Genomic DNA, 10,348 nt, shown 5'->3' on the forward strand with positions numbered 1-10,348 from the left:
TAGGATGGGTCCGGACTCCTGTAAATTTCTGGAAAAATGGTCTAGGCTAACTCAGGGGGATCCCAAAACTCAGTGGCCACTGTTAAAATCTTGAAACAAAGGCCAAGTGGACGTCTTAAAGGACAAACTCGACCAGCCTAAAACTAAATTGGCTAAAGGAGAGGTTAATTGTTTCATGCAGTGGTTGGAAGAGGCAAATCATAGGTGGACAAAATCAAAACTGGCCTCCCTCAAATATTGAACTAATAAGTTAAAAAGCTTTATTAAAAGCCTCCTCTCCCACCACCAGACCGAGCGCTCCCCTTTACCCCATTCTCCAAACTCCGGATCAATCCCAACCCCCTTAATATTCCCATCTCATTGTAAAAAGGATAAAAAGCCCCTTGTTGTGTTCCCCTTTGTTGTCTGCCTCAAAAACTGATTCTTTAGTGTTCCACTACCAATTCAGCAAGGAGGGTGGGCTCCTCAACTAGCCCCCACCCTTCCTGGTCCCTTTAGAACATAAGAACGGCTGTACCGGGTCAGACCAAAGGTCCATCTAGCCCAGTATCTGTCTACCGACAGTGGCCAATGCCAGGTACCCCAGAGGGAGTGAACCTAAAAGGCAATGATCAAGTGATCTCTCTCCTGCCATCCATCTCCATCCTCTGACGAACAGAGGCTAGGGACACCATTCTTACCCATCCTAGCTAATAGCCATTTATGGACTTAGCCACCATGAATTTATCCAGTCCCCTTTTAAACATTGTTATAGTCCTAGCCTTCACAACCTCCTCAGGTAAGGAGTTCCACAAGTTGACTGTGCGCTGCGTGAAGAATAACTTCCTTTTATTTGTTTTAAACCTGCTGTCTATTAATTTCATTTGGTGACCCCTAGTTCTTGTATTATGGGAATAAGTAAATAACTTTTCCTTATCCACTTTCTCAACATCCCTCATGATTTTATATACCTCTATCATATCCCCCACTTAGGGTATGGCTACACTTGAGAGTTGCAGCGCTGGGAGTTACAGCGCTGGTTGTACAGCTGTGTAGGGAAAGCGCTGGTGTGTGGCCACACTCACAGCTACCAATGCTGCAGTGTGGCCACATTTGCAGCGCTGTATTGAGAGGTGCATTGTGGGCAGCTATCCCACAGAGCACCTCGTCCCATTTTGGCGCTGAGTATTGTGGGAAGGGGAAGGAAGGGTGCGGGTCATTCCGCTTCCTGTCACAATGCCCCGTGGTGCATCGCTTCACATCCCAGCAGTCACAGTTTTCCTGTTCATGTTTCTTGCCATTGTGAGGCTCTGTGCAGCGCGATTTCTGTGTGAAATGGAGCCTGAGCTGCTGAGGACTTTGCTGATGGGTGTCGCCAGCACATCACGTTTGGTAGTTGAGCTATTCCTTCAGCTCCAAAGTGACAGTGAGGAGTCCGACGATGATCTGGAGTTGCCTGACGCGTGTGACATGAAATTGCTTGTGGCGGTAACGGAAATGCTCAGCACTGTGGAACGCCGCTTTTGGGCTCTGGAAACAGGCACTGAGTGGTGGGATCACATCGTCATGGAAGTCTGGGATGACGAGCAGTGGCTGCAGAACTTTCGCATGAGAGAAGCCACTTTCATGGGACTGTGTGCTGAGCTCGCCCTCACCCTGCGGCGCAAGGACACGAGATTGAGAGCTGCCCTGACGGTGGAGAAGCGTGTGGCTATTGCAATCTGGAAGCTGGCAACTCCAGACAGCTACCCATCCGTCGCGAAACAGTTTGGAGTGGGAAAGCCGACCGTTGGAATCGTTTTGATGCAAGTTTGCAGGGCCATTAATCGCATCTTGCTAAGGAGAACTGTGACTCTGGGGAACATGCAGGACATTGTGGATGGCTTTGCAGAAATGGGTTTCCCTAACTGTGGAGGGGCAATAGATGGGACGCATATTCCTATTCTGGCACCCCACCTAGCTTCCGAGTACATTAATCGGAAGGGGTATTTCTCTATGGTTCTCCAGGCGCTTGTGGATCACTGTGGGCATTTCATTGACATTTACACAGGCTGGCCTGGAAAGGTGCATGATGCACGCATCTTTCGGAACAGTGGCCTGTTCAGGAAGCTGCAGAACGGGACATTTTTCCCAGACCGGAAGATCACAGTAGGAGACGTTGAAATGTCCATTGTGATCCTTGGGGACCCCGCTTACCCGTTACAGGGAACCCTATACAGGGAAGCTGGACAGGAGCAAGGACCGTTTCAACTTACAGGCTGAGCTGGTGCCGAATGACTGTGGAGTGTGCTTTTGGCCGTTTAAAAGGGCGCTAGCGAGCGCTTTATGGGAAGCTAGACTCGGGGGAAAGCAGCATCCCTGCGGTTATATCCGCGTGCTGTACCCTCCATAATATTTCTGAAGGGAAGGGTGAAACATTCAGCCAGGCATGGACCAATGAGGTACAAGTCCTGGAGGCTGAATTTGCACAGCCAGAGAACAAGGCTTCTAGAGAGGCCCACCACAGGGCTACAAGGATTAGGGATGCCTTGAGGGAGGAATTTGAGGATGAAAGCCAACAGTAATGTTTTTGCCTTAAACAGGAGTGAAGTGCAGTGGTTACAGTGATTTTAAGTGCCTGTGTTTTCCTTGGGGTTTGTTATCTTTCACTTTATGCAATAATAAAAACTGTTTCATAAGCCAAGAAATCATTTATTTAAAAAAAAAGTAAGTAAAAGGGCAGGGGGGTTGGTTGTTGAACTGTACATTCATAGGTTTGCATATGTACTGCCAGGAGTGCTGTGCACTTCAGGATTATAATGATGCATGGTGATGGGGGTTGAGTGCAGAGGGTAAGGGTCGTAGTTCTCTGGGCTGATAGGTGACCGTACAGGTGTCGGGGGCAGCTGGTGGTGGTGTAGGTAAGAACCTGGATGCTGGGGAACGGGGTTTGGAGCTGACATTGGTGCACAAGGGCAAGAGGTTTGGGGGCAGGGGTGGGTTGGCACGGTAGTGCTCTGCCTGCATGGCTACCAGTGACTGGATACAGTCCGTTTGGCGCGCCATGAGGCTTATCAGCTGCCTCGTGGTTTTCTTCAGCGACAACTCCTTTCTCCTGGTTTGTGTTTCCTTCCAGTGCTGAATTTTGTCTCTCCATTCCTGCGTAGTTTTACTGTCTCTGGCACACTGATTCATAACTGCCTTCACCAAATCTTCCTTGCTTTTTTTAGGTTTTCTTCTTAGCTTTTGTAGCTTTTTTTCAGTCTCTGATAAGGCCGGTCCATTTCTAGGTCTAGTCAAGGACACTAAAAAATACAACAAATGATACATTTTAAGAGAGCCAGCATTGTGTATAATCACAATGAGGTAGTTTCCAGTCTCACACTGTAGCATTCCTCACACATTCTAAACACAACTCAGACAATTCACAGCCTTGCAGACATGGTGAGTAAGGTGAAATTAGTGTAGAAGTTCATAAATCCTGGAAGATATGTTCCTGCCGCAGGTTGCCTGGGAAGGGGAGCTGATTGGTTCAGGACTGCACTGGTGTTTCTGTGCTTTGGGAAAAGCAGAAAGCTGCTGGTGGGACCTGCAATGAACACTGTCCCTCCATTTCCCACAGGAGTTAATCCTTGAAGATATCTCCCTGCTGCGGGTTACCTGGGAAGCAAGGGAGGGTCTTCTACAAAAATGCGGATTCCGCCCTGGCCTCTATGCAGCTTGCCTGTGTGCAGCAATGGTCCCCCCACCCCTCCTGGAACAGTGGGGCGGACGCGTTAGCCTGACTGGGACAAGGACCACACTGGCTCTCCCTTTAAACTTGCTCAAGCGCATTGCCCATGCTCTTGCTGAAACTTTTGAAGAGATTACAGAGGCCGATTACCGCGACGTGATAGACCACATCAATGGGATATTCCATGTCTAGGCATGCATGCATGCAGCCATACCCGCCCCCCTTCTCTCCCAAAACATTTCCATTGCAATAAAAGCTGCTTACCTGGAACCTGCTCCTGTGATTCTTCTTCACCAAGTTCCAGGTGCTGCGACTGACTAGCTTCCTCCTGGCTTGAGAAGAGCTCCTGACTGCATGCCTCCTGGGACTCCGGGGTGTCTCCCCCCCACCCCAGTACCCTCACTGTCTGTTTCCATCCCCCCCTCCACCTCCCTCTCCTCTACCTGCTCTGAACAGTCCATGGTGGTCCTCGGATTTACAGTGGGGTCACCCCCATAAATCGCGTCCAGCTCCTTGTAAAAACGGCAGGTCGTGGGAGCAGCACCGGAGCGGTGGTTTCCCTCGCGTGCTTTGCAATAGGCACTCCGCAGCTCCTTTACTTTAACCCTGCACTGCAGTGTGTCCCGGTCATGGCCCCTTTCCAGCATGGCCTTTGATACCTGGGCAAAGGTATCATAATTCTTACGGCTAGAGCGCAGCTGTGCCTGCACAGATTCCTCACCAAAAACATCAGCTCGCCATTGCTCCATGCTGGGGCTTATTTGGCACGTGGAGGCATGGTCACCTGGAAAGATTCACTGATTGCACTCCACACCTGGCTGAGCAAACAGGAAGTGGATTTTTAAAATTCCCGGGGCATTTAAAGGGCGGGTCACCTGAGGCCAGGGCAGTAGAGTCTGAGCTGATGAGCAGAGTGGCTGAACAGGCATTCTGGGATATATCCTTATACCCTGGAGGCCAATAACAGCGCAGGTGTGTGGCCACACTTTAAGACCAGCGCTGCAGCACCAGTGCTGCAATCATTGTACCCCAAGCAGACCCAGGTGTACAGCCAGTGCTGCAGCCAGGGAGTTGCAGCACTGGATGTGCCCTGTAGGTGTGGACAGTTACTAATTGCAGCGCTGGAAAGCCTCCACCAGCGCTGCAACTCTCAAGTGTAGCCATACCCTTAGTCTTCTCTTTTCCAAGCTGTTTTCCTTAAACATTTCTTTCAAAATTGTGAAATTACCACAATATCACTCAGAAACGGTTCATTGGAAAAAGTAGGATTGGGCCCAGACAAGCAGGCAAGCAACAGATAAAGAAACTGAAAAACAGGTTGAAAGCCCTAAGAGCATAGTGTCAGGAGTAAGAAAAGCAGTAACTGCAGGCATGAACCCCTGGAACAATACTTCAAATGATGAAATCTGAGTTTGATAAAGGTGTCATTTTGGGAGATAAACAAGTGATTTAAGAAAAGAGAGTGAAAAGTTAACTCTGCAGAGGCTGGAGAGAATTAAGCAGTTCATTGTTGTGAAAATGTTAAAAAGGACGTTAAAGAGGGTATGTCTTCACTACCCGCCGTATCGGCAAGTAGCAATCGATTTCTCAGGGATCGATATATTGCGTCTCATCTAGACGCGATATATCGATCCCCGAACGCACTCATGTCGACTCCGTAACTCCACCAACCCGAACGGCGGTAGCGGAGTCGACATGGGGAGCCGCGGACATCGATCCCGCGCCGTGAGGATGGTAGGTAATTTTCCCCCGTAGTGTAGACCTGCCCAGAGAGAGAATTCTTGGTTTCTTTGCAGCCATTCTGAAGGGAAAATGGTCCCTTTTCCAAAATAATGCCTGTAAATAATCCAAATATATATACAGCTATGTAAAAACAAAGCAGTGTAAAGGAATGTTAAGAAAAAGAAAATGAGTGTGTATCTATTTGTCTGTGAAAATATGTAACGTTCTAAGAATCTAAACCAGCACATCTGGTTTGTAAAACTCCTGTTTTGTAGGTGTAAGATAAAATGTTTTTGTTTTTGTTTTTAATGCCACTAAAAATTCATTTGACTCTTTAATTCAAAGTTGAAAAACCTTTTTGCAAGACACAGGTAATTAGTGTTGTTTGGTTTTGGGATTTAGCATTTAACCCTTAAGGGGTAACTTGATTCTTTATAAAATTTAAAATGTTTTTAAATAAAGACCAAGTCATGGCTGCGATAGGGCAGTCAAAATCAGGAGAATAGGGAGAGATTCTGGAGTCTTTTTGTCTGCTTGGTCGTTTTTTTGTAACAATAGCAGATAGCTGAAGCAACAGCAGAGATGAGGTGCACAAAACAAAAAGAAGCAATGTTAAAAACACTGAGCCTTAAAATGGCTCTGTGTAATCAGACTGTCACTTTAATAAGGGTACATAAAAACTCTGTTTAAAAAAAAAAGTTACACCTTATGTAAAAATTGATATGGCTGATGTTTTTTAAAAAGTTATAGTATAAAAGGAATGTGCATTTTCCCTAGGACATGTGCAGTGTATATTGTAGAAAGGGGTAAAGAAATGCAAATGAAACATGTTGCTGAATTAAAAAATCCTATTAGGGCTCCAAAAAAAGCCGCAATAGGCTGTGTTTTCTTTTTCAGATCTATGTGTTAAGACAGAGTCTCTGAGCTCTGCTGGTGGCTTTGAATCCAAAAAGCCAAGCCTGTGTTGATGCAAATTACTTACCTGATAAAGAAAGGTGAGAACTGTCAGCACAAAAGAAGCTGCAAATAAGAAATATACCTGATGCTTCTCAGCTATTACCTGTGCATAAACTTAAAGCTTAACACAGCAGGAAAAACATTACAAACTTGGTCTGCTATATAAGAGGAAAAACTGAGGTACACCACCTCATGGATTTAATGACTAAACAGTGGGATAATTTCCCCATAACCCTTAAAAAGTAGAAGCCATTAAAACCTGGCCTGCCTATAGAACAAAAAAACACAGGAAAATATGGGGGTAATTCCTCTGTTTTGCCTGCAATCAGCAAGGGTATTTGTAAAAGAAAGGAATCTTTAAGCGATAATCAATGCCACCCTGAAAGGGGTAGAAAAATGTTATTTTTGTCTTTCCGAAAATCAGAAAAAGCTAATACCAGCTACAGAACAACCTATTACAAAAACAAATGAAGGTAAAAAAAAACATACTGAGATAGCTAAAATGTACTGAATGTACTGAAATGCAGATATTTAGAACATAAGATGTTTTGGGTAATATCAGAGAATATTAAGGTTTTGATACATCTGTTAAAGCAAAGAAAAAAATATTGTTTAATACCTATCAATATAACTGGATGCAGTATGTCTCCAGTACGGTGAGACAAAATTTGTTAAGTGAAGAAATTGTTGTTAAAATTGCACACCAACAGGCTCTGGAAGCAAAGATATCGAAAGTTAGACCACTCCCCAGATTGCACCTGGGATCCTTCTGGCTACCCCAGACCTCAAGCCAGTGGACTGGGGAGGAAGGGAAACTATTGGACACTAGAGGTTGTACCAAGTGGACTCCTCAAAAGTGGGTATGCTTATCCATGCCTGTTGCTCCAAAGCCCTGTAGTAAAGACATCTCACTAGGATCCTGTATGTGGGATAAAATTAATAATTAGACCAAAGTATTGTATAATGGGAAATGTGTGTGTTAATTCTTGGGGAAAAAGTGTTTAAAAAGAATGAAAGTGTTAGCAACCCACCAGTAGACAATGTACATGTAATGTAAGTACTGTGTTTACCAATAATCACATTTACTATTTGCCACAACCAAAAAGTCTCAGCTTACTGTAAGCACTGATTTAGCTGAGTTCTCTATCAATCTTGGCATTGGATGGCAAATAGTTACCAATCATCTGTTAAAAAGGTAAAAGGTAACATGGTTCCTAAAATCAAAAACAAACAAAACAATGTGGGAAATGGAACCATTCATATTATACACGCAAATGGGGACATGTTAAGAATTGCCACTGCAGAAAGACATAACAGCTTACCATTGGTATAACATATTTTCTGAATAGTCTCTCACAACTACTGGCATACTAATGATACTACCCCTAATTGTTTTTGGTTTTAAATTGTATGTGTTTAATTGAAATGTTTAAAATGTGCTGTTGGATAAAACAAATGTAAGCAAAGCTAGAGCCACAGGTCCAAATCACCTCCAGGCACCTTAATTCTGGCATTTCACATTTGCATGCTTGACTTCACCAACGTAACCATTTTTAATGTAGTTCTCTGTGTGGAATTGAATATCAGCTGTACCATTATGCAGTGCCAGTCTGTACTCTACTGCCTGCCTGCAGAGTGCCGTCACTGCATGCAAGGCAGAGTTCTGGGACTATAGCTTAGTATACACTTGCAATTGAAGGACAAAACAACAAAAGCTTTGCCCCAGCAAGTGCAAGTGCAAACAGTGCTTTGTCGACACAGCCTTGTCGCTAAAAGCTGTGTAGTGTAGACATAGCCTCAATGTTCTCCAGTTTACACTGTCTGAAGGACAGGAGGGTTTGGCCAAAGCTTGCCACACAAAGCAAAGAGGTTCAAAACGGGAGGGGCTTTGAATCCTTAGTGTTCTGTAGCATTTATATTTACAGAAATTTCCAAAGCATCCGTAACCCTGACTTTCTATGTGAGCTATGTGACACCCCCTCCTCTCCGGAGGGAGTGGAAAGATCCCTTCAGTGCACTTGTAACCCTCTGGTGAGTGTGTGTCACATACACCCTTGGATGGCTGAGCCACAGGGTTTGTGGGTTTTACAGCTCTGAACTTCACAGACTGACTCTAGCTCCAGCTGTAGAGACTTGTGCTAAGTGCTGCAGGTCCCCACTTCAATCCCCAGTGGGTGTTGGGGTGGGTTAGACAGTTACTGCCTGTGGAGCAGGGGATCTGCTCTCCCTTCCAGGCTTACAGCAATGCACATCAGATTGGTTCATACTCTTCCCCCTCTCTCCATTGCCCCCTGTTCTCCCATCCCTTCTCCCCACCTCCAGCCATTCCTTCTCTCTTGCCTTCTCCCCTTCTCCCTGTCCTTCCCCCTCTTTTACTCGCAGTTTCACTTTCCTGGTTTCTCCCCCTTCCCCTCTTGACTCCTCCTTTTTCTTCTCCTTCTGTGGCTGGGACTAGCGGATACTTGCAGGTGGCCCCTCCTGTTGTGTATTTGGTTGTCATGGTTTTTGTTCCTATGGCAACTGAGTTAGATTATTAGGGGATAGCCCAGCCAGCTTCGGCCAGTTAGGTGAGCTCCGTGTCTGTAAATAAATGGTAGCTTTGTTAGCTGTCTGCTCTCTGGCCTCAAGTGATTTCTTCCTAAACAGGCTGCCCCCAAGGATATAACAAGTGGTGACGAGGATGAGATTCCAATGCTGCCCCAGCAACAGAAGGAAATACAAGTCAAGGTAAAGAACAAATAAACAAACAAAAACTGCTTGTTTGCACTGACTGTGATAGTGAAACTAAAAATCATGGCTACTCTGACCGGGCCACTGGAACCTTTTGATGAGAATATAGAGCAGTGGCATGTGTATACTGAGCGTTTTGAGCTTTCTGTTATTGCAAATGACATTACAGAAGAAAAGAAGGTGCCAATATTCTTAAGTGTTGTAGGGGCTAAAACCTACTCCCTGCTATGCAGCTTACTACACCCTGTTAAGCCTGAGACTAAATCTTACAGTGACATTGTGGAAATCCTGGGGTCCCATTTTTCCCCCAAACCACTGGCAATTGCTGAAAGTTATAGGTTCCACAAAAGAGACCAAAAAGAAGATGGAACAGTTGTACAATTTGTAGCAATTTTAAAAAAGCTAGCAGAACACTGTGAATTTAAGGAGATGTTAAATGATGCCCTGCGTGACAGGTTAGTGTGTGGCCTGAACAGTGAAGCTATACAGAAGTGCCTACTGATAGAGGCTCAGCTTACCTTACAGAAGGCTGTTGATATTGCAGTCTCCATGGAACTGGCTACAAGGGAGGTGCAATCCATCGGTGCATCCCCTAGGGTACAAAAAGTGTCACAAGAACCTACCCACAAAACTGTGCAGAGTCAGGAATGTTACCGCTGTGGTAAGCCAGGTCACCAGGCATCAGAATGCTGGTGTAAGGACCTGGTGTGTCGACACTGTGGCAAAAAGGGACACATTGAGTGTACCTGTAAATAAAAGAAAAAGAGGCCTGTGGTCTGGCCGACAAAAAGGGGAATCCTGCATACCCTAGAGCAGACCCAGGATGATCAAGGTGACATCTCATCGCAAGAGGAAGTGCCACTGCAAGTTTTGTCTTTGGCAGTGGGCTCACATGAATACTGGGTAACCCCATTGTTGGATGGCAAACCTATTCGCATGGAACTGGACACCGGTGCAGCCGTCTCGCTGGTCTCCGAGACTGTGTATAAAGAAAAACTACAGCATCTTCCACTTAAGGCAACATAAACTGTTCTGAAGACTTATACGGGAGAAGCTGTGCCCATGTTGGGCACTATTGATGTTAAGGTGGAGCTCAATGGATAGGCCGCTAAATTGCCACTGTTTGTGGTGAGAGGTAATTGCCCAGCCTTAATGGGTAGGTCTTGGCTTGGGAAGATTCAGCTGAACTGGGCAGAAGTGCACCGGATGACTAAAGAAGAAACCAGTCTAACCCCTATACTAAGGAAA

This window comes from Mauremys mutica, chromosome 12, assembly GCF_020497125.1.
Source record: "Mauremys mutica isolate MM-2020 ecotype Southern chromosome 12, ASM2049712v1, whole genome shotgun sequence".
Taxonomy (NCBI): domain Eukaryota; kingdom Metazoa; phylum Chordata; order Testudines; family Geoemydidae; genus Mauremys; species Mauremys mutica.